The following is a 22,864-nucleotide window of genomic DNA, read 5'->3' as shown; positions in this document are numbered from 1 at the left end:
CACTTCCGCGGAAAGAGCGATGGATCCACAGCATCGCTACCCCCTCCACGTTCTGGAGCCCCTTACGGGGTTCTTTCTGCGCTTCCGAGGTCGATCCTGGTGCCCGCCGAATCCCATGGCCACGGGCTCACTCTACCCGTGGTTTTTCTGTGTGGGTCGTCGCTGTGCCGCAGCGCACGACCCTTTTCCGCGGAGCCCCTCTTCAACAGCTGAAGAGGACCGCCATCGCTGTTTCGCGCCGCCTCCGGAAGTCTCCCCTTGGGAGTTCCTCCTGAGAAATAAAAGCAGTAAAGAAGAAAAGAGGAGTGACAACTGGATCGACTGTCTGTGAAGCAGGAAGATTTATGAGTTCAGGGGGGAGGAAGGAGAGGAGACCAGGATTTTGTGGAGATTACATCAGCCCACCTCCTTGGAGCCTGAAGGTGGAAACAAGAAGAGGGAAAGGGACAGGAGGGACCACATTGTGCAGCATCTTGACGGCTTCTGAGACGCAAAAGAAGAGAAATGGATTCTGCATATTTCTTAATGAGCTGGTTGTATGTAGAAGTGAGGATTAAATTTGGTGGAATGTGAAGGGTGGGTGGCGCTGGGAGATTGGCAGTGTTTGCAGTGGGGCTGTATATTATATATTTATACAAACAACCCCTAGGGGTTTCATGCTCACCCTCTGCAGTCCGCGCTAGTGAGGCTGAGTTGCTGGTTATGGGGGCCGGGGGTCGGACAGCCGTGTCCAAGGCCAGGTAAGGGAGGAAGGTGTGAATGTTGTCTGGGAGGAAGCAGGGCCTAAGAAAGCATTGCAAACAGAGTTTCAAAGGCTTGGCTCTTGAGGATAATTGACTCAATTAAGGATAATTAATTGCACTTACAGATGATGATTATAATTTATCGAGAGAGCAATGAGACTGAGAGCTGCTATCTGAGTGACATCAGTGTCGTCACCCGGATTCCTTGCCTAGGATCTTATTATTACTATCATTATGTTTTTTATTATCATTTCATTACCTCTGCCAAGTTTTAAGTACTGAGATTATTAATTTATCTGCATCTGGTAATTATTATCTTTCTCCCTGTCCTGACCCCCCCCCCCGAGGTTTCTCTCTGTTGTCAAACGAGTCTTGCCAACAACCAGTGATGCTCCTGCAGACTGAGTTATGCTCCTTTAATTCCAATGCTCGCTTGGCGAAAGTGTATTTTTGCTGTGTCAGAATCGCTGCTCCTTGGGTGATCTGCAGCAGAGTCATTTTCACCTCCTCCTGAGCAACAGGTTGGCCTCTTGCAGCCGGAGCTATCAGGGGGAGCCAGGCCTGACTCAGCAGGAGGCTGGGCAGATCTGCAAGGTCATCCCTGCATATGGAGCTCATGCAGCAAGCCAGGAGGGGGGGGAGCCCATGGGTGGTGAAGAGAAGGGGCTGCAGGATCAGGACCCCGGAGCAGGGACCGTGCACCACAGCCTTCCAGAAAGGGATGCCAGAGCAGCTCCTGTTCCAGCCCTGTGAAGAAAGCAAGGGGAGCTCTGAGTGGAGAGAAGAGGCAGCTACAAGGCGCTGTGATAGGACTTCATCATCATCATCATCATCATCATCATCATCATCATCATCCAAATTTGTAGGCCACCCTATACCCGCAGGTCTCAGGCGGTTCACAGGGTAAAATCACAACGTAAAAACACGAAATGCACATTGAAAACAGAAGCAGCCCAATATGTGCCATGGACTTGGGGAGTGTTGAAGGAGAGGCAGCTGTGGTCGGGTGCAGGATAAAGGGCCAAGGAGACTTGCGCTCGAACCCCTGCCCAAAAGCTCGCCTCTGGTTTGGCCTGGCCACCTCCCAGGGTCTTTGTGGGGATTCAATGGGACAAGAAGACCCCTATCCCAAACTCTTTGATGCAACAGCCACGTGGCATCCATTAAGAGGGACCGCTGCCCAATCGAGTGTTTCTGCCCACTCCCCAGCCTGGTGCCAACGCCATGCAGCCCACAGTGTTTGCGCAACACACAAGTTACGACAGCCGTCCGTGCACTGAGTCCCACGTGCCGAGTTACTAGCAGAGCAGGTTGGCTTTGCAGGAGCCAAGAGATCCAGAAACTTAATCGTAGACCTGTAAGGGACTCCAGGGGTCATCTAGTCCAGCCCCCTGCAACGCAGGAATCTCAGCTGAAGCATCCCTGGCAGTTGGCTATCCAAACTCTGTTTAAAAACCTCCAAGGAAGGAGAGTCCACCTCCGCTTGTCAAAGTCTGTTGCACTGCTGAACTGTTCTTACTATCAGAGAGCGTTTTCAAATGATCAGCCGGAATCTCCTTTCTTGCATCTTGAAGCCATGGGTTCGAGTCCTGCCCTCCAGAGCAGGAGAAAACAAGCACGCTCCTTCCTCCATGGGACAACCCTTGAGCTATTTGAAGATGGCTCTCATATCTCCTCTCCGTCTCCTCTTCTCCAGGCTTAACATACCCAGCTCCTTCAACCGCTCCTCATACGGCTTGACTTCCAGACCCTTGATCACCCTGGTCTCCCTCCTCTGCACACCTTCCAGCTTGTCCGCATCCTTCTTAAACTGTGGTGGCCAGAAGTGGGCACAGTGTTCCAGGTGTGGTCAGACCAAGGCAGAAGAGTGCAGGACTATGACTTACCTGGATCTGGACACTAGACTTCTGTGGAAGCAGACTAGAATAGCGTTCCCTTTTTTTGCTGCTGCATCACACTGTGGACTCATGTTGAGCTTGTGGTCCACCAAGACCCCTAGATCCTTTTCACATGTACTGCTAGTAAGCCAGGTCTCCCCCACATTACATTGATTTTTATTTCTCCATTCCAATTATGCATAAAATAGTCTATAGTGCTTTTTCATATATTTCTTGATCATCTAGTAAATTATCATTCAATCTCCAACGAAAAGTCTATTCCTCTATTCCTCTAATCCTCTAATCCCAAAGAGTTTTTGGTTGACTGTTAAGGTCATTTTGAATCCTGATTGTGTCTTCTGCATCTTTAGCTACCATTCCCAGTTTGGTGTCATCTGCAAATTGGATGAGCACCCCCTCAATTCCTTCATCCAAGTCCTTTATAAAGATGTCAAACAACAACAGACCCAGGACAGCACACTGCCCACATGACTTATCACTTCTCCCCAGGTTGATGAGGAACCATTAAGGATTCCTCTTTGGGTTCGGTCAGTCAACCAGCTACCAATCCACCAAATAGTTACCTTGTTCAACCTCCATTTAACAGCTTCCTCGCTAGAATATCATGGGGGATTTTGTCCAAAGCCTCACTGAATTCAAGATACACTATGTCCACAGCATTCCCCTGATCCACCAAGTTTGTAACTCCGTCCAAAAAGAGAAAAAAGGAAGAAAGAAATCAGATTGGTCTAGCTGACTTATTTCGGGGAAACCTATGCTGGGTCTCAGTAATCGCAGCATCTTTTCCTAAATGCTCATAGACCGATGGCTGACGTATCTAACAGGCTGAGCAAAAGAGCAACTGCTCTGGCTTACCTTCCGCTTCAGTTGGGGAACTCAAGCCCAGATCCTCAGTTTTAGACGGCCCAGAGAGCCCTCTTGGCTCTGCAGATCAGCTCATCCAGCTGACGGGACAAACGACCTTCCAGCCATCTTCAGCAGCCAGGATCACATACCCTCCAGCATTTCTCGCTGAGGTCTTTTCTGCCTTGCAATGCACCAGTTACTCCACTAATGTTTTGATTTCCTTTTGCTAAGGAATTATGGGTGCATCAACACCGGAAACTAAAATCACCTGCAAATCACTTCTGCTCCTTGCACTAAATAACCTCGGGTGCCGTAGGTTTCTTGAGCTTTGATTTCTGTTAAGAGACCGCTGACACTTTTACACGACTACACACCCCAAGGTTGGTAGCAAGGATGAATCTTCAGTGGGAGATCTGCTCAGTTGTCTGCTGGGTGCCGTCTGGGGGACAGCCTGTCCTTTGGGTTTTTGGGAATGTATTCAGCCACGGTCTGGGGGGGGGGGCATGTGTTCTTTCCCCATGAGCTCAAGCGTGTGCTGGGTGAATCCTTTAGACACCCCCTTCCATCACTGCTTTCTCTAGCAGCACTTGTCATGGCGGACTAGCATGGCCTTTCTTAATGGCGCTGCAACTTGCAAAGCTCATCAGGAGCATAACGGGGCAATGTATTAGGCACCTCTGAGAAGCCCAGAAATGCTGCCTGATGGTTAGCAATGAATAATCTAGCACAGTCCTTCAAAGGAAGTCCCTCTTATTCCCATTTGACAGATAAGAACATACAATGGAATCCAAACTAACTTTGTTGAGCTCAGAACTCATCAAAACCAAGTTAATCATGATTTTATAAATGGGATTTAAGGGCAACAAGTAACAGCGCAGTTGTCGGCGTGTCCAGCTAGAGGGGTGTTTTCTTGAATTTGATGGGTCTTACTCACAGGTAACTCCCATCACAGAGAAATAGATACCTCTGGCAGGGTTTTAGGGCGAGTTCCTGGGAAATTTGAAACTGCCCTGTCAGATTGGACCAAGCTCCATTTAGCCCAGTGCTCTGTCACTGATGGTGGTCAGCCAGGGCATGAGGGTGGTGGGGTTTGTCCCCACCCTCAGCAAGGATGGGGAAACCCAAATCTTCTAAGGCTCTGTACTCAACGTACAGTGAAAGCACATGATTTCCCCCAAAGAATGCTGGGAAGTGTAGTTTACCCCCTCAAAGAGCCACAATACTTAACAAACTGCAGCTCCCGTGATTCAGCTGGAAGCTGAATCTCTTTCTTCAGTGCTGGAGATGGGAGAATGTTCTCTCTTGCACCTGAAGGCAGCAAGCCAGCTTGGGGGTGGCAGGCTGTGTTTGTCCTACGATGCCTCACCCCTGTGTCCTCCAGCCCAGCATCTGCCCCTGAAGCAGCCACCTCACTCCCAATGACAGGGGTGGCCCTGGGCAATCCTGGTCACATGCCCTGATCTGTGCCAGGGCCCAAGAAAGCATTGCAAACAGAGATGCGATTGTGTGCCTTCTGAGGATAATTAAGTGCACTTAAAGATGATGATTATAATTTCAGCATTTATCAATTGAGGGCCCTTGGAATGTTGGACAGGATTCTGTCCCAGGGAGCTCACATTCAGGTTTGACAGCGTGGGAAGAGAACAGCAGAGGGAGAGTTGGAAGCGGCAGGGGTAGGAAGACAGGGAGGTTAAACAAGGGCAGGGATTGGGAGCCCACTGCCTGCCAATGGGAAGCAGAGTCAGACCACATCCGGAAGACCTCAGGTTCCCCATCCCTGAGCAAGAGCTTCGCTCAGAATATGGGCTTTGAAGCAGAACAGGTGTACAAAAGGGGGCAGGAGTGCAGAAAGAATTGAAGAATTCTAAAGTGACCCAAAGTCCTACAGCCAGAAAAGATCAGGTCCCAGGCAGGTGTTTCTCAGGAGAAATATAATTCTGCGCCCCTTGAAATGTCCTCTGAATCAGTCTGGGCAAATACACACATGGGATTCAGAAGCATCGCTGCCTCTGATGGTGGAGGGAGAGCAGAGCCAGCCAGACTAGGAGCCATTAGAGCTTCTCCTCCATGAATGGGTCTAGAACGTCTTTCAGGCCACCCAGGTTGACATCTGATGTCTTTCCACAGGTAAGAATGCCCTTTGCCTGGTACCCTGTAGCTGAATCACCGGAGGAGGAACTCAATGTCCAGGCCAAGCGATGGGGGTGGAGACGCTCCTTCGGGGCTGCCTTCAGATGTCTTCTAAAGCCTTTATACCTGCTTGTCTCCTTGGCACAGGGGTGGCATTACTCCGTACCCTCCAGGATTTCTCAGAGGAAAATAGGCGTGTCTAAAGGAAAATCACAGCATTCTTTGATCAAATCAGAAACCAGGACAGCTTCTGTAAACCCAGGAGGAGGAGCTTTGGCGCAGGGTATAAATGGCTCCAGCCCTGGAAGAAGCTCCAGCTCAGCCCAGAAGGTTTTCTCCAGCAGCCGAGAGAAGCTCCCAGCCCACAGCCAGCCATCATGGCAACCGTCATGATGACATTCGACGTGGCCGCCTTGGATGGGGATACCCTTGCCCGGTAAGTCCAGGGGTGGTCGCCTCTCTAAGCAGGTTGGGCAGGAACTCCTCTTTCCACTTAGATAATAACCATCCGTGCCTCTCCCTTTCTCCTTCCTTCCTTTCTTCCTTCTCTCCAGCTTGGTCATCAAACTCCCCTATGTCAATGGTGTGATCTCTAACTTTCGGGACCTCCCTGACCCTCCCCTCTCATTAGCAGCCTCTCCAGCCCTTCTTGCACGAGGTCAAGGAGGCTTTTTCCGAGCTGCGTGAACTGCTCTGCGACAAGCTCCACGTGGACCCCCTCAACGTCAGGGTGAGGCTGCTCTCCCGCCCCAAGGGGCTGCCCTGGTGGGGGGGGCCTGGGGTTGCCGTGTGTGTGTGTGTGTGTGTGTGTGTCACTCTGGGTGGCTTACAGGACATAAAACATGGTAAGACATTAGACATTTCCTGTTACAGGTTTGCATTCAGATTTCAGTTAGTTTTTCATTGCCTTGACATCTGGTGGGAGGGCATTCCACAGGGCGGGGGCCACAACCGAGAAGGCCCTCTGCCTGCTTCTCTGTAACCTCACCTCTCACAGTGAGGGAACCGCTGAAAGGGTCGCCTTCAAAGGTAGCCCCACATAGAGTGCATTGCAGTAGTCCAAGCGGGAGATAACCAGAGCATGCACCACTTTGGCGAGACAAGCTGAGGGCAGGTGGGGTCTCATCCTGTGGACCAGATGGAGCTGGGAGACAGCTGCCCTGGACACAGAAGTCACCTGCACTTCCATGGACAGCTGTGAGTCCAAAATGACTCCCAAGGTGCGCACCTGGTCCTTCAGGGGCACAGTTACCCCGTTTAGGACCAGGGAGTCGCCCACACCTGCCTGTCCCCTGTCCACTCAAAACAGTGCTTCTCTCTTGTCAGGATTCAGCCTCAGTCTGTTGAATCTGTTGTGGGATCTGTTGTGGGGAGAGCGTGTCCCATACATGGGCCCCCTGGCAGAAGGAGTCACCCCCTCTTTTCTCTTCCAGCTCCTGTCGAAGTCCTCATCACCCACCCCTTTAGACAGAAATTCATCCCTGCTTACCACCATGCCTTCCACAAGCTTTTCAGGGTGGTGGCTCATGCGCTGGCCTGCCGGTCCCACTGAGACACCCCCAGGGAGAAGCGGCCGTCTCCTCCTGCTGGTCTCCCCTTCCAGCCCCCATGTGACGCTTGACCCTCTAATAAATCCTCCCTCTGCAATCTGACCTGGCTTCCTGTGTCTTCTTCTCCGGGACAGAGGGAGGGAACAGGCCTGGGGGTGGGGGGTTAGTTGGGGGGCATGGAAAGGGGGGAGTTCTGTCGCTCAAGAGGAATCATTAAGCACCAGTGGGGGGTTTTAGGGCGCTATGGCATTTTGCCCCCCCCCAAGCTGCAGTGCTTTTCGGAGCCAGAGACCCCTGCTGTGTCCCCAAATCCTTTATCCCTAAAGTTCCTGGCAAGGTCCCCCCCCCCCGATGCTCCCAGGGCCCCCCCCTGGTCTCATTGGTTGTCTCCCCACCCATTTCTTGGTATTTGCTCCTGTTCTGTTGCCCTCTCTGTTCTTCCTACTCTGGAGAAATTGGGGGTGAGAGACTCAGAGGGGGATGTGGACCCTTCCCCTGCTCTGGATTCCATCCCTCTGAATAAGGGGTGGGGGTACCAACAGGGGCCACACAGAGAGACCCCCAAGGGCCACTCCCCCCCGCAATGCCCCTCCCTGCCTCTTTCCAGATGGGTGTCAGGGACGGAGCTGCCTCCGAATCGGCAGAGAGAGGGGGGAATTCATTTCGTTTTATCTATTTATTTGTTCATTAAATCTGGGGGTTCACAGGATGAAATTACGATATAAAAACACAAAACACATAATCAAATAAAAACAAAAACAACCCAATAAACACCCCCCGCCTACATATTTCACACCCATAATAACATCAAAAGAATTTACCGCCTTCATTGAAACATCAAACAAAGCGATCCAAAATAAAACGCCAGAGGGGCAGCGAACCCGGCAAGTCGCCCTTTGGGGGTCCCAGGCGGAGGTCTATGGGGGGAAAGGGGCAGGTCTCCCCTAACCTTCCGAGGGTATCGAAAGGGCACGACCCGCGCTCGTCCGGTAATTTATTTTGGGGGGGTTGTGAGCCGGGATAGACATCCCTGTCTCCCAGACGAAGAAGAGGCGAGGTTCTCTGCTTGGCTCCTTCAGCAAAGGATTTCAAACTGTCCCCGAACAGCCCTGGCCAACTCCCGTGGGGAGGGCGGGGAACAGCTTTGAAGGGGGACACAATTGGCAAGCGAAGAGTCACACGCCCCCTTCAAAGGGATCCTGATTTCTGCTGCTGGAGAAGAGCATCTGTGTGGAAAGAGGCTGATTTCTGCTTTGCTTGAACGGGGCAAGGAGGGGAGGGAATGTTTTAAGTAATGGCAGGGGTCTGCAACCTTTAAGACAAAAAGAGCCACTTGGACCCGTTTCCAAAGAAGAAAAAACTGGGAGCCGCAAAACTCATCATTATAAAAATAACTTTGTTGTCACTTTTTATTACTTATTAGTTTGACCCCTCAGAATTACTCCTCCTCATAGAAATAAACGTTAAATTAACAAGTTACCTTTGTGTGTGTGTGTGTGTGTGTGTGTTCTTCACTCCCCTTTCAATGCAGTGACCAGCGTACATGCCCCTTACAATGTAGCGGGCAGGCGGGAAGGTGACGTCGGGACAGTGCATGACTAACGCACGCACCCCCCCCCCATGCGACGTCACAGCCAGTACAGCGCCCGCCACAGTGGGGAGTGTCGGGGCGCACAATGCACCTCCTCCCCTCGCTAGTATCCGCCCCGGAGCCGCGGCAAAGGTGTAAAAGAGCCATGTGCGGCTCCGGAGCCACGGGTTGCAGACCCCTGAGTTATGGGGCTTTTTGGGGATGTGCGTCATCTCCCTTCCCCTGAAGCAAGGAATGCAAAGATTTCGGGAGGAGCGGATTTTAAATTTTATTCTTTGCGATGGATTAGTTTTAGAAGTCAGGACTTTGCCTGAAAGAAGATGGAGAGCAACAACCTTGAGGGACTTTAGACGGATTTTGACCCCCCCCCCTTGGGACTTCCTCCTGAGAAATAAAAGCAGTAAAGAAGAAAAGAGGGGTGACAACTGGATTGACTGTCTGTGAAGCAGGAAGATTTATGAGTTCAGGGGGGAGGAAGGAGAGGAGACCAGGATTTTGTGGAGATTACCTCAGCCCACCTCCTTGGAGCCTGAAGGTGGAAAGAAGAAGAGGGAAAGGGACAGGAGGGACCACATTGTGCAGCATCTTGACGGCTTCTGAGACGCAAAAGAAGAGAAATGGATTCTGCATATTTCTTAATGAGCTGGTTGTATGTAGAATTGAGGATTAAATTTGGTGGAATGTGAAGGGTGGGTGTCGCTGGGAGATTGGCAGTGTTTGCAGTGGGGCTGTATATTATATATTTATACAAACAACCCCTAGGGGTTTCATGTTCACCCTCTGCAGTCCGCGCTAGTGAGGCTGAGTTGCTGGTTATGGGGGTCAGAGGTCGGACAGCCATGTCCAAGGCCAGGTAAGGGAGGAAGGTGTGAATGTTGTCTGGGAGGAAGCAGGGCCTAAGAAAGCATTGCAAACAGAGTTTCAAAGGCTTGGCTCTTGAGGATAATTGACTCAATTAAGGATAATTAATTGCACTTACAGATGATGATTATAATTTCAGCATTTATCAATTGAGGGCCCTTGGAATGTTGGACAGGATTCTGTCCCAGGGAGCTCACATTCAGGTTTGACAGCGTGGGGAGAGAACAGCAGAGGGAGAGTTGGAAGCGGCAGGGGTAGGAAGGGCAGGGATTGGGAGCCCACTGCCTGCCAATGGGAAGCAGAGTCAGACCACATCCGGAAGTCCTCAGGTTCCCCATCCCTGTGCAAGAGCTGCGTTCAAAATATGGGCCCCAGGATCTGGACCTCAGGGTCTGGACTAAACAATGGGGGTGGAGACGCTCCTGTAGGTATGCAGGGCTGAGGCCTTTTAGGGCTTTCAACGTCAACAGCAAAACTTTGAATTGTGCTCGGTGGTCTTAGCAGCCCCTCCCAGTCACCAGTCTTGCTGCCGCATTCTGGATTAGTTGCAGTTTCCGTATCACCTTCAAAGGTAGCTCCACATAGAGTGCATTGCAGTAGTCCAAGTGGGAGATAAGTAGAGCATGCACCACTCTGGCCAGACAGTCAGGGAGGGTCTCATCCTGCATACCAGATGGAGCTGGTAGACAGCCGCCCTGGACACAGAATTAACCTGCACCTCCATGGACAGCTGTGAGTCCAAAATGACTCCCAGGCTGTGAGTTTGGTTACAACATAACCTTAGATGGAAGGCCCATGTAGCTTATGTTACAAATAGAGCCAAAGCTATCTCCTTGGCGATCTTGCGATTCTTCTTCACCGATGGGCCCTTCACATCCCATCGGCGTTGAAAGTGTTCAAGGCCAAGGTGATCCCGACAATTGCTTATGCCATCTCAACTTGGGGGACTTTTGTCAACCTATCTCACCTAGAGGTTATTCAAAATCAGTTTTTAAGAGGGATATTGAAACTGCCCAACTGTGTAAGTAATACAGCGTTACGCATGGAACTTAATACTGTATCCCTGGAAAACGCCCTGTGGAAGCATATACTTTGTCACTGGTTATCTCTATGGCACAATCTCCCAAACTTGTACTTGGTACAATGTATGTGGAGAGATGATTTCCAGATCCCATGGGTAAAAAAATTAGAGCTGAAAATTATGGCAATGGGAATCTCCCCATCCAAATTACTAGAGCAGGATATAGTTCCAGCTAAAAGAACAGTAACCTGTAAACTAGAGGAGATGGACTTGCAGCAGAAAATGGTCCTGGGCAATGGTACCTGCTCTTCTCTAAACCTTGGTTTATTACCCCTCTTAAGGCTCCCAAATTATTTGAATTCCTTAACTTCTTCGGCTCATAGATATGCCTTTATAAAGGCACCTTCCCATCGAACGTGCCGAGAAATAGATTTTCCAATGGACAGATATCGCTTTTATGTGATTGTAATTGTGGGGCACCGGAATTGTTGCATCACATAATTCTTGATTGTGCTTTTCACTCATCGGCCAGGAGCAAGTTTCTTGCTCAATATTTTTTTTAAAAAAATAATTTTTTTATTGCTTTTTTTCCAAGGTCAGAATACATCGTCAATAACACAACAAAAGCGATTTTACAGAAAACAGAAGAAAGTATAAAAGAAAATTCACTTTTTCAAATCTATTTTCATAATCAACTGGACTTCCCCACGTCCTCCATCCCCTGCTTTCTTTACAATGAAAATAAACAGCAAATTAATACCTTATTTTATGTGTTTTTGTACTTTCATTTAGTTATATAACCTGTAATTTATACTTTTCAAAATCATAACTTAATTTCCATCATTTACAAATCTCAATACCGAAGCATGTTTTTCCCGAAAACTTAGCAAATTCTCAACATTCATATAACTTATAGTGTTTTTGTAGATAGTCCTTAAATTTTTTCCAATCCTCTTCCACTGCCTCTTCTCCCAGATCTCGGATTCTGCCGGTCATTTCGGCTAATTCCATGTAGTCCATCAGCTGCGAATGCCATTCTTCCAGCGTGGGTAACTCCTGTGCCTTCCAATATTTGGCTATAAGGATTCTTGCTGCTGTAGTTGCATATAAAAAGAAAGTTCTATCTTTTTTTGACACTCTCTGGCCTACAATGCCCAGGAGGAAGGCCTCTGGTTTCTTATGAAAGGTGTACTTAAACACCTTTTTCAACTCATTGTAAATCATTTCCCAAAAAGCCTTCACCCTCGGGCATGTCCACCAGAGGTGAAAGAATGTTCCTTCAGCCTCCTTATATTTCCAACATTTATTGTCAGACAGATGGTATATCTTTGCAAGTTTCACTGGGGTCATGTACCACCTGTATACCATTTTCATAATGTTTTCTTTTAAGGCACTAAATGCCGTGAATTTCATACCGGTGGTCCATAACCTTTCCCAGTCTTCAGACATAATGTTGTACCCAATGTCTTGTGCCCATTTTATCATAGCTGATTTAACTGTCTCATCTTGAGTATTCCATTTAAGCAACAAGTTATACATTCTTGAAAGCACTTTCGTCTTAGGTTCAAGTAGTTCTGTCTCTAATTTTGATTTTTCCACCTGGAAACCAATTTTTTTGTCCTTTTTAAAGATCTCTGAAATTTGGGCATAGTGAAACCAGTCTCGCACCTTTCCTTTCAATTTTTCGAAACTCTGCAACCTCCAGGTATCACCAACTCTTTCTATTATCTCGCAGTATTTTACCCAGCCACTCTCCATGTTACGTAGTTTTATGGCCTTAGCCTCCGTCGGTGATAACCACCTCGGGGTCTTACTTTCGAGTAAGTCCTTATATTTAGTCCAGACAATGAATAGAGCTTTCCTGACAATATGGTTTTTAAACAATTTATGAAACTTTATCTTGTCGTACCACAGGTATGCATGCCACCCAAAAGCATTGTTAAACCCTTCCAGATCTAGGACATCAGTGTTTTCTAACAAAAACCAATCCTTCATCCAGCAGAAGGATGCAGCTTCATAATACAATCTTAAGTCCGGCAGGGCAAACCCCCCTCTTTCCTTTGCATCTGTTAGTATCTTAAATTTTATTCGGGGCTTTTTGCCCTGCCAGACAAACTTCGCAATGTCCCTCTGCCACTTTCCAAAACATGCCACTCTGTCCACGATCTGAAGGGTTTGAAACAGAAACAACATTCTTGGCAATACATTCATCTTGACTGCTGCAATTCTTCCCAACAAGGAAAGTTTCAATCTTGACCAAATTTCTAAGTCCTTTTTAATTTCCGACCAACATTTTTCATAATTATCTTTGAACAAATTCAGATTTCTCCCAGTCAAGTTGACCCCCAGGTATTTCACTTTTGTAACCACATTTAATTCTGTTTCCTTCTGAAACCCATCTATTTCTGAAGGTGTCAAGTTTTTTGCCCAAACCTTAGTTTTTTGTTTGTTCAACTTGAATCCCGCCACCCGACCAAACTCAGAGATTAGTTCTAAAGCTCTTTTTGTGCTAGCTTCTGGCTCCTGTAATGTCAAAACCAAATCATCTGCAAAAGCCTTCAGTTTATATTGTTTTTCTCCGACCTGTATTCCTTCTACCTGCTGGTCCTTCCTAATCAAGTTCAGCAACACCTCCAGGACAGAAATAAATAAGAGGGGTGATAAGGGGCACCCTTGTCGTGTCCCTTTTTCAATTTTAAACTCCTCTGTCACCACATTATTTACTATCAATTTAGCTTTTTGTTCTGAATAAATTGCTTCGATACCATTTTGAAACGCCCCTCCCACTCCCATCCCTTCCAAATTTTTCTTCATAAATTTCCAAGATATATTGTCAAAGGCCTTCTCGGCATCTATGAAAATCAAAACTGCTTTCGTATTCAAATTTGTCTGTAATAACTCCAAAACATCGATAATATTCCTGGTGTTGTCAGACAAATGCCTACCAGGGAGAAAGCCTGCTTGGTCTTTATGAATTACTTCATTTAAAACTTTTTTCAGTCTGTTTGCCAAAATATCAGCAAAAATTTTGTAATCCACGTTTAGGAGTGAGATGGGACGGTAGTTCTTAAGTTGAGTCTTTTCAGATTCCAATTTTGGTATCAAAGTAATGAATGCCTCTTTCCACGATTCTGGTGCCCCCTTCCCTTCCATAATTTGGTTACATACCTCCATTAGTGGCTGAACCAAATATTCTTTCAATGTCTTATAATATTTGGAGGTAAGTCCGTCTGGACCTGGGGATTTACCTAATTGCATGTTCTGAATGGCACTTTCAATTTCCTGTTGTGTTATTTTGTAGTTCAGGGCTGTTTGTTTATCTTGTGTTAACTTTTGCAGGCCATAACTCTTTAGAAATTTGTTTATCTCAGTCTCTACTTGGGGTCCTTGAGTAAACAGTTTTTAAAAATATTTCTGGAAACACTTTCTAATTTCTTCTGGTTTCTGAATACGTTCTCCTTCAACCTCCAGGTTGGTAACAAAGTTCAATTTTTGTCTCTTTTTCAGCTGCCATGCCAGCAGCTTCCCACATTTATTTGCCGATTCAAATGATCTTTGTTTCATCTGTTTAATTTTCCATTCAATTTCTTGATTTATCAATTTCGCATATTGTGCTTGGTGGAATTTTATTTCTCTTAAAATTTCTTTTGATTTTGGGTTTAGTCTCAACTTTTTCTCTCCGCCTCTTATCTTCTCCACAATCTTGTCCTTTTTACCGTTCCAGAGTTTTTTCTTAACAGTGTTCTGTTGTATCAGGAACCCTCTCATAACAGCTTTACTCGCGTCCCAGATTATTTTCTTTTCCACCGAAGTATTCAAATTTATTTCAAAATAGTCTTTCAACGTTTTTTGGGCCTTCTTCACGATCTCCTGATCTCTAAACAAGTAGTCATTCATTCTCCATCTGAAGGATCCAGCTGGTGTAAGTCTCAGGTCTATTTTCAAGGCGTTATGGTCGGAGCAGGTTTTAGGGCAGATCTCTACTTTTTTTGTCTTAGGTGCCAGTCCTCTAGATGTCCAGATTTGGTCGATTCTTGTCCAAGATAGATGGGCCTCAGAAAAGAATGTTCCCTCTTTACCTAGAGGGTTCTTTGTCCTCCAAATATCAATCAAGTCCATATTGTCTGTAAGTTCAAAGAAAGTCTTTGGAAGTCTGCCATCTTTGGTCAAATTCTGATTTTGTGACTTATCCATGTATGTGGAGACAACCCCATTCATATCTCCCATCAGGATGATGTTAGTATAGTCAATATAGTCCAACATTATCTCATGCAACTTCTTATAAAATTCCGATTTCCCATCGTTTGGTGCATAAATTCCTACTATCAAAAATTTTTCTCCTTGTGATTGTATTTCAATCGCCAAGATTCTTCCTTGTTCATCTTTAAAGACCAACTTTGGTGCTAGGCTCTCCTTTGCATAAATCACTACTCCTCTTTTTTTAACCTTGTCTGATGAAATAAATTCTTGGCCTAGTCTCTTGTTAATTAACACTCTCCTGTGGAGCCTAGTCACGTGTGTTTCTTGGAGGCAAATGACGTCTAATTGTTCTTTTCTCAATATGTGAAAAATCTTTTTCCTTTTTTCGGGAGAGTTTGCGCCATGAATGTTCCAACTAAGGAGCTGCAGAGACATCTCGGACTAATTTATTGGCCTGTGGGGGTGTCTCCTTTGTCGTTTTTGTCTGGAGGTGGAACCGGATTGAAATCAAACGAAGGAGGTGGCCAGGCTCCTGCTACTCCTTTCCGAAGGTCCTCCCCGTGATCGTTTAGGAACTTTTCTTGCTCCTCTGCTGTTCTGATTCTTACCTTCTTCCCTTTCAAGGTAAAAGATAGTCCTTGAGGAAATTCCCACCTGTAAGGGATTGTGTTGTTTCTCAATAAGCTTGCCAGGTCTTTATATGTAGCTCTTAAATCCAGTAGCTGTTTTGGTATGTCTCTGAAGATTTCTGCCGTCTTTCCCTGAATCACCAATGAATTTTTAAAGTGCAGGCCGAGTATGTTATCTTTTTCTTGCTTAGATCTCAAAATGATCAAGCAGTCTCTTGGTTTGTCCTTCTTGGCCACTCTTCCCAATCTAAAGGCGGTAACAATTTTAAAGTCTTTCTCTTCTGCCAAACCCCAGAACTTGGATATTTCTGTTGTCAAGAAACCGATCAGGTCTTCTTTTTCTATTTCTGGGATATTTCTAAGCCTGAGATTGCTTTCCCTGTTTTTCAGTTCCGCCATGGACAGAAACGCTTGCTGTTCAGTAACCTGTCTGCTCAGTGGTCTTACTTCTCCTCTTAATTCCTCTATCTTCTCTTTATTTTGGTCTGCTTTTGTATTTGCTTCCTGGGCTAATTTTCGATTTTCTGTTGTAATCTTTTCAATATTGCCTACTGCCTGTGTATTTTGAGCGACTTGATCTGTCAGTTTATTAATTGTAGCTGTCACCTGGTCAAATTTAGCCGCTTGTTCCTCAAATTTAGCTGCTTGTTCGTCAGCTTTCTTATTTAGTGCTGCCAGCTGATCCAATATTTCTTTAGAAACAGGGTCTAGCCCTCCTGCAGCCATATCCCCTAAAGCTGGCTGCTTGGGTTGTCCTTCTTGCAGACCTGTCACAATAGGAACAGATGATCTTCGTGGCTGCACAGGCAAAGTTAATTGCAAGAGTTCAGTTTGTTTTGCTTTCTTAGCAACCCTTGTTTTTGCTGCGCCACTCATTCCACAGCTGTCCAAGTGTCAAGGTCAAATTGTAAATCCCATGGGAAAAGCAATCCAAAAAAAAGTAAACATCCAGACATAAAAATTCCAAAGCAGCCAGCAGTTCCCAGAGACTAATAATTCCACAATCCAGCAGGGGGAGCTCCCCAGAAATTAGGGAGAAGGATAAAAAAAAGTTCCACCATTAAGTTCCCACAAAAAAGTTAGGTAAAATCCAGAACAATGGGGGAGCCCTCTAAATTCAGTTTTAACCGCAGAGAATAAAAGTTCTTTACAAAGGTGCATGCAACAGTTCCTTTTTTATATCTTACAAAGTAGCCCAAAGTAACTTCGTATTTTTGTATACAGTTACCGCAGTCTGAAGTTACTTTGTATCCGGACAGCCCGGGAGCAGGGTATCATAACTTTGTAATCCACAAAGGGTAGAAAGAGGAATCACAGTCTCTGTCCACTTATAGTACAGTTTTAACTTTTCCTTAACTTTTAATCGATCAAATCCGAATTTGCAGGGTGCATTCCAACTTCTTTTGAACTCTTTTTAACGCTTCCGCTTTAGTAAGTCTTTGCTAAATACTTTAAACAGAGCCGGAAGACTGACTTCCTTTTTAGCGTCTCCCGCTTTCAGCCGAAATTCAGAAATTTAAGTTCAAACAAGGTCTCGGGTTTCTTACTCACGAGTATGTTGTTTCGAGTCAAATTGTCAAAGAAGAAAGGTCAGCGCTCATCAGCAGCAGCCGCGCGGCTTCACTTCCGCGGAAAGAGCGATGGATCCACAGCACCGCTACCCCCTCCACGTTCTGGAGCCCCTTACGGGGTTCTTTCTGCGCTTCCGAGGTCGATCCTGGTGCCCGCCGAATCCCACGGCCACGGGCTCACTCTACCCGTGGTTTTTCTGCATGGGTCGTCGCTGTGCCGCAGCGCACGACCCTTTTCCGCGGAGCCCCTCTTCAACAGCTGAAGAGGACCGCCATCGCTGTTTCGCGCCGCCTCCGGAAGTCTCCCCTTGGGAGTTCCTCCTGAGAAATAAAAGCAGTAAAGAAGAAAAGAGGAGTGACAACTGGATCGACTGTCTGTGAAGCAGGAAGATTTATGAGTTCAGGGGGGAGGAAGGAGAGGAGACCAGGATTTTGTGGAGATTACATCAGCCCACCTCCTTGGAGCCTGAAGGTGGAAACAAGAAGAGGGAAAGGGACAGGAGGGACCACATTGTGCAGCATCTTGACGGCTTCTGAGACGCAAAAGAAGAGAAATGGATTCTGCATATTTCTTAATGAGCTGGTTGTATGTAGAAGTGAGGATTAAATTTGGTGGAATGTGAAGGGTGGGTGGCGCTGGGAGATTGGCAGTGTTTGCAGTGGGGCTGTATATTATATATTTATACAAACAACCCCTAGGGGTTTCATGTTCACCCTCTGCAGTCCGCGCTAGTGAGGCTGAGTTGCTGGTTATGGGGGCCGGGGGTCGGACAGCCGTGTCCAAGGCCAGGTAAGGGAGGAAGGTGTGAATGTTGTCTGGGAGGAAGCAGGGCCTAAGAAAGCATTGCAAACAGAGTTTCAAAGGCTTGGCTCTTGAGGATAATTGACTCAATTAAGGATAATTAATTGCACTTACAGATGATGATTATAATTTATCGAGAGAGCAATGAGACTGAGAGCTGCTATCTGAGTGACATCAGTGTCGTCACCCGGATTCCTTGCCTAGGATCTTATTATTACTATCATTATGTTTTTTATTATCATTTCATTACCTCTGCCAAGTTTTAAGTACTGAGATTATTAATTTATCTGCATCTGGTAATTATTATCTTTCTCCCTGTCCTGACCCCCCCCCCGAGGTTTCTCTCTGTTGTCAAACGAGTCTTGCCAACAACCAGTGATGCTCCTGCAGACTGAGTTATGCTCCTTTAATTCCAATGCTCGCTTGGCGAAAGTGTATTTTTGCTGTGTCAGAATCGCTGCTCCTTGGGTGATCTGCAGCAGAGTCATTTTCACCTCCTCCTGAGCAACAGGTCGGCCTCTTGCAGCCGGAGCTATCAGGGGGAGCCAGGCCTGACTCAGCAGGAGGCTGGGCAGATCTGCAAGGTCATCCCTGCATATGGAGCTCATGCAGCAAACCAGGAGAGGGGGGGGAGAGCCCATGGGTGGTGAAGAGAAGGGGCTGCAGGATCAGGACCCCGGAGCAGGGACCGTGCACCACAGCCTTCCAGAAAGGGATGCCAGAGCAGCTCCTGTTCCAGCCCTGTGAAGAAAGCAAGGGGAGCTCTGAGTGGAGAGAAGAGGCAGCTACAAGGCGCTGTGATAGGACTTCATCATCATCATCATCATCATCATCATCATCATCATCATCATCCAAATTTGTAGGCCACCCTATACCCGCAGGTCTCAGGCGGTTCACAGGGTAAAATCACAACGTAAAAACACGAAATGCACATTGAAAACAGAAGCAGCACCATATGTGCCATGGACTTGGGGAGTGTTGAAGGAGAGACAGCTGTCGTCGGGTGCAGGATAAAGGGCCAAGGAGACTTGCGCTCGAACCCCTGCCCAAAAGCTCGCCTCTGGTTTGGCCTGGCCACCTCCCAGGGTCTTTGTGGGGATTCAATGGGACAAGAAGACCCATATCCCAAACTCTTTGATGCAACAGCCACGTGGCATCCATTAAGAGGGACAGCTGCCCAATCGAGTGTTTCTGCCCACTCCCCAGCCTGGTGCCAACGCCATGCAGCCCACAGTGTTTGCGCAACACACAAGTTACGACAGCCTTCCTTGCACTGAGTCCCACGTGCCGAGTTACTAGCAGAGCAGGTTGGCTTTGCAGGAGCCAAGAGATCCAGAAACTTAATCATAGACCTGTAAGGGACTCCCGGGGTCATCTAGTCCAGCCCCCTGCAACGCAGGAATCTCAGCTGAAGCATTCCTGGCAGTTGGCTATCCAAACTCTGTTTAAAAACCTCCAAGGAAGGAGAGTCCACCTCCGCTTGTCAAAGTCTGTTGCACTGCTGAACTGTTCTTACTGTCAGAGAGCTTTTCCAAATGATCAGCCGGAATCTCCTTTCTTGCATCTTAACGCCATGGGTTCGAGTCCTGCCCTCCAGAGCAGGAGAAAACAAGCACGCTCCTTCCTCCATGGGACAACCCTTGAGATATTTGAAGATGGCTCTCATATCTCCTCTCCGTCTCCTCTTCTCCAGGCTTAACATACCCAGCTCCTTCAACCGCTCCTCATACGGCTTGACTTCCAGACCCTTGATCACCCTGGTCTCCCTCCTCTGCACACCTTCCAGCTTGTCCGCATCCTTCTTAAACTGTGGTGCCCAGAAGTGGGCACAGTGTTCCAGGTGTGGTCAGACCAAGGCAGAAGAGAGCAGGACTATGACTTCCCTGGATCTGGACACTAGACTTCTGTGGACCAGACTAGAATAGCATTCCCTTTTTTTGCTGCTGCATCACACTGTTGAGCTTGTGGTCCATCAAGACCCCTAGATCCTTTTCACATGTACTGCTAGTAAGCCAGGTCTCCCCCACATTACATTGATTTTTATTTCTCCATTCCAATTATGCATAAAATAGTCTTTTCAAGTCTTTTGTGCTTTTTCATATATTTCTTGATCATCTAGTAAATTATCATTCAATCTCCAACGAAAAGTCTATTCCTCTATTCCTCTAATCCTCTAATCCCAAAGAGTTTTTGGTTGACTGTTAAGGTCATTTTGAATCCTGATTGTGTCTTCTACAGCTTTAGCTACCATTCCCAGTTTGGTGTCAACTGCAAATTGGATGAGCACCCCCTCAATTCCTTCATCCAAGTTGTTTATAAAGATGTGAAACAACAGACCCAGGACAGCACACTGCGCACATCACTTATCACTTCTCCCCAGGTTGATGAGGAACCATTAAGGATTCCTCTTTGGGTTCGGGTAGTAGATAGGTAGCCGTGTTGGTCTGCCATAGTCAAAATAAAAAATTCCTTCCAGTAGCACCTTAAAGACCAACTAAGTTAGTTCTTGGTACTAACTTAGTTGGTCTTTAAGGTGCTACTGGAAGGAATTTTTTATTTTGTCTTTGGGTTCGGTCAGTCAACCATCTACCAATCCACCAAATAGTTACCTTGTTCAACCTCCATTTAACAGCTTCCTCGCTAGAATATCATGGGGGATTTTGTCCAAAGCCTCACTGAATTCAAGATACACTATGTCCACAGCATTCCCCTGATCCACCAAGTTTGTAACTCCGTCCAAAAAGAGAAAAAAGGAAGAAAGAAATCAGATTGGTCTGGCTGACTTATTTTGGGGAAACCTATACTGGGTCTCAGTAATCGCAGCATCTTTTCCTAAACGCTCATAGACCGACTGTTGATGTATCTAACAGGCTGAGCAAAAGAGCAACTGCTCTGGCTTCCCTTCCGCTTCAGTTGGGGAACTCAAGCCCAGATCCTCAGTTATAGACGGCCCAGAGAGCCCTCTTGGCTCTGCAGATCAGCTCATCCAGCTGACGGGACAAAGGACCTTCCAGCCATCTTCAGCAGCCAGGATCATATACCCTCCAGCATTTCTCGCTGAGGGTCTTTTCTGCCTTGCAATGCACCAGTTACTCCACTAATGTTTTGATTTGCTTTTGCTAAGGAATTATGGGTGCACCAACACCAGGAACTTAAATCACCTGCAAATCACTTCTGCTCCTTGCACTAAATAACCTTGGGTGCTGTAGGTTTCTTGAGTTTATATATCTGTTAAGAAGAAGAAGAAGAAGTTTGGATTTGATATCCCGCCTTTCACTCCCCTTCAGGAGTCTCAAAGCGGCTCACATTCTCCTTTCCCTTCCTCCCCCACAACAAACACCCTGTGAGGTTAGTGGGGCTGAGAGACTTCAGAGAAGCGTGACTGGCCCAAGGTCACCCAGCAGCTGCATGTGGAGGAGCGGAGACGCGAACCCGGTTCCCCAGATTACGAGACTGCCGCTCTTAACCACTACACCACACTGGCTCTCTAAGAGACCGCTGACACTTTTCCACGACTACACGCCCCAAGGTTGGTAGGAAGGATGAATCTTCAGTGGGAGATCTGCTCAGTTGTTTGCTGGGTGCCGTCTGGGGGACAGCCTGTCCTTTGGGTTGTTGGGAATGTATTCAGCCACGTCTGGGGGGGGGGCATGTGTTCTTTCCCCATGAGCTCAAGCGTGTGCTGGGTGAATCCTTTAGACACCCCCTTCCATCACTGCTTTCTCTAGCAGCACTTGTCATGGCGGACTAGCATGGCCTGTCTTAATGGCGCTGCAACTTGCAAAGCTCATCAGGAGCATAACGGGGCAATGTATTAGGCACCTCTGAGAAGCCCAGAAATGCTGCCTGATGGTTAGCAATGAATAATCTAGCACAGTCCTTCAAAGGAAGTCCCTATTATTCCCATTTGACAGATAAGAAAATACAGTGGAATCCAAACTAAGTTTGTTGAGCTCAGAACTCATCAAAACCAAGTTAATCATGATTTTATAAATGGGATTTAAGGGCAACAAGTAACAGCACAGTTGTCGGCGTGTCCAGCTAGAGGGGTGTTTTCTTGAATTTGATGGGTCTTACTCACAGGTAACTCCCATCACAGAGAAATAGATACCTCTGGCAGGGTTTTAGGGCGAGTTCCTGGGAAATTTGAAACTGCCCTGTCAGATTGGACCAAGCTCCATTTAGCCCAGTGCTCTGTCACTGATGGTGGTCAGCCAGGGCATGAGGGTGGTGGGTTTTGTCCCCACCCTCAGCAAGGATGGGGAAACCCAAATCTTCTCAGGCTCTGTACTCAACGTACAGTGAAAGCACATGATTTCCCCCAAAGACTTCTGGGAAGTGTAGTTTACCCCCTCAAAGACCCACAATACTTAACAAACTGCTGCAGCTCCCGTGATTCAGCTGGAAGCTGAATCTCTTTCTTCAGTGCTGGAGATGGGACAATGTTCTCTCCTGCACCTGAAGGCAGCAAGCCAGCTTGGGGGTGGCAGGCTGTGTTTGTCCTACGATGCCTCACCCCTGTGTCCTCCAGCCCAGCATCTGCCCCTGAAGCAGCCACCTCACTCCCAATGACAGGGGTGGCCCTGGGCAATCCTGGCCACATGCCCTGATCTGTGCCAGGGCCCAAGAAAGCATTGCAAACAGAGTGGCAATCGCTTGAGGATAATTGAGCCCATTGAGGTTAATTAATTGCACTTTCAGATTATTACTGTTATTATTATTTCACCATGTATAAATTGAGGGCCCTTGGAATGTTGGACAGGACTCTGTCCCAGGGAGCTCACATTCAGGTTTGACAGCGTGGGGAGAGAACAGCAGAGGGAGAGTTGGAAGCGGCAGGGGTAGGAAGACAGGGGGGTTAAACAAGGGCAGGGTTTGGGAGCCTATGGACTGTCAGCTGGCAGTGGGGATGGGAAGCAGAGTCAGACCACATTCTGAAGACCTCAGGTTCCCCATCCCTGAGCAAGAGCTTCGCTCAGAATATGGGCTTTGAAGCAGATGAAGTGTACAAAAGGGGGAAGG

General features: G+C 47.3%; 1 protein-coding gene and 2 long non-coding RNA genes across 3 annotated transcripts in view; 1 reads left to right on the top strand and 2 right to left on the bottom strand.

Annotated features, from left to right (window-relative positions):
- Positions 1 to 22,864, top strand: part of LOC310705410 — a 222,745-nt gene that overhangs the window by 54,074 nt on the left and 145,807 nt on the right. The window lies entirely within an intron of this gene.
- Positions 1 to 22,864, bottom strand: part of LOC310705377 (uncharacterized protein) — a 224,410-nt gene that overhangs the window by 64,290 nt on the left and 137,256 nt on the right. The gene's annotated exons all lie outside the window — the stretch shown is intronic.
- The window catches only part of LOC310705494, a 110,794-nt gene continuing 106,115 nt past the window's right edge, over positions 18,186 to 22,864 (bottom strand). Inside the window, exon 3 of the long non-coding RNA XR_014525341.1 lies at positions 18,186 to 18,583. This is a non-coding gene — a long non-coding RNA (uncharacterized lncRNA). The remainder of the gene's footprint in view (positions 18,584 to 22,864) is intronic.

This window comes from Podarcis liolepis (genome assembly GCF_965112155.1).
Source record: "Podarcis liolepis genome assembly, chromosome: 4".
NCBI lineage: Eukaryota > Metazoa > Chordata > Lepidosauria > Squamata > Lacertidae > Podarcis > Podarcis liolepis.
The sequence above is the reverse complement of the archived record's forward strand: the minus strand, read 5'-3'. Positions and strand labels throughout refer to the sequence as shown.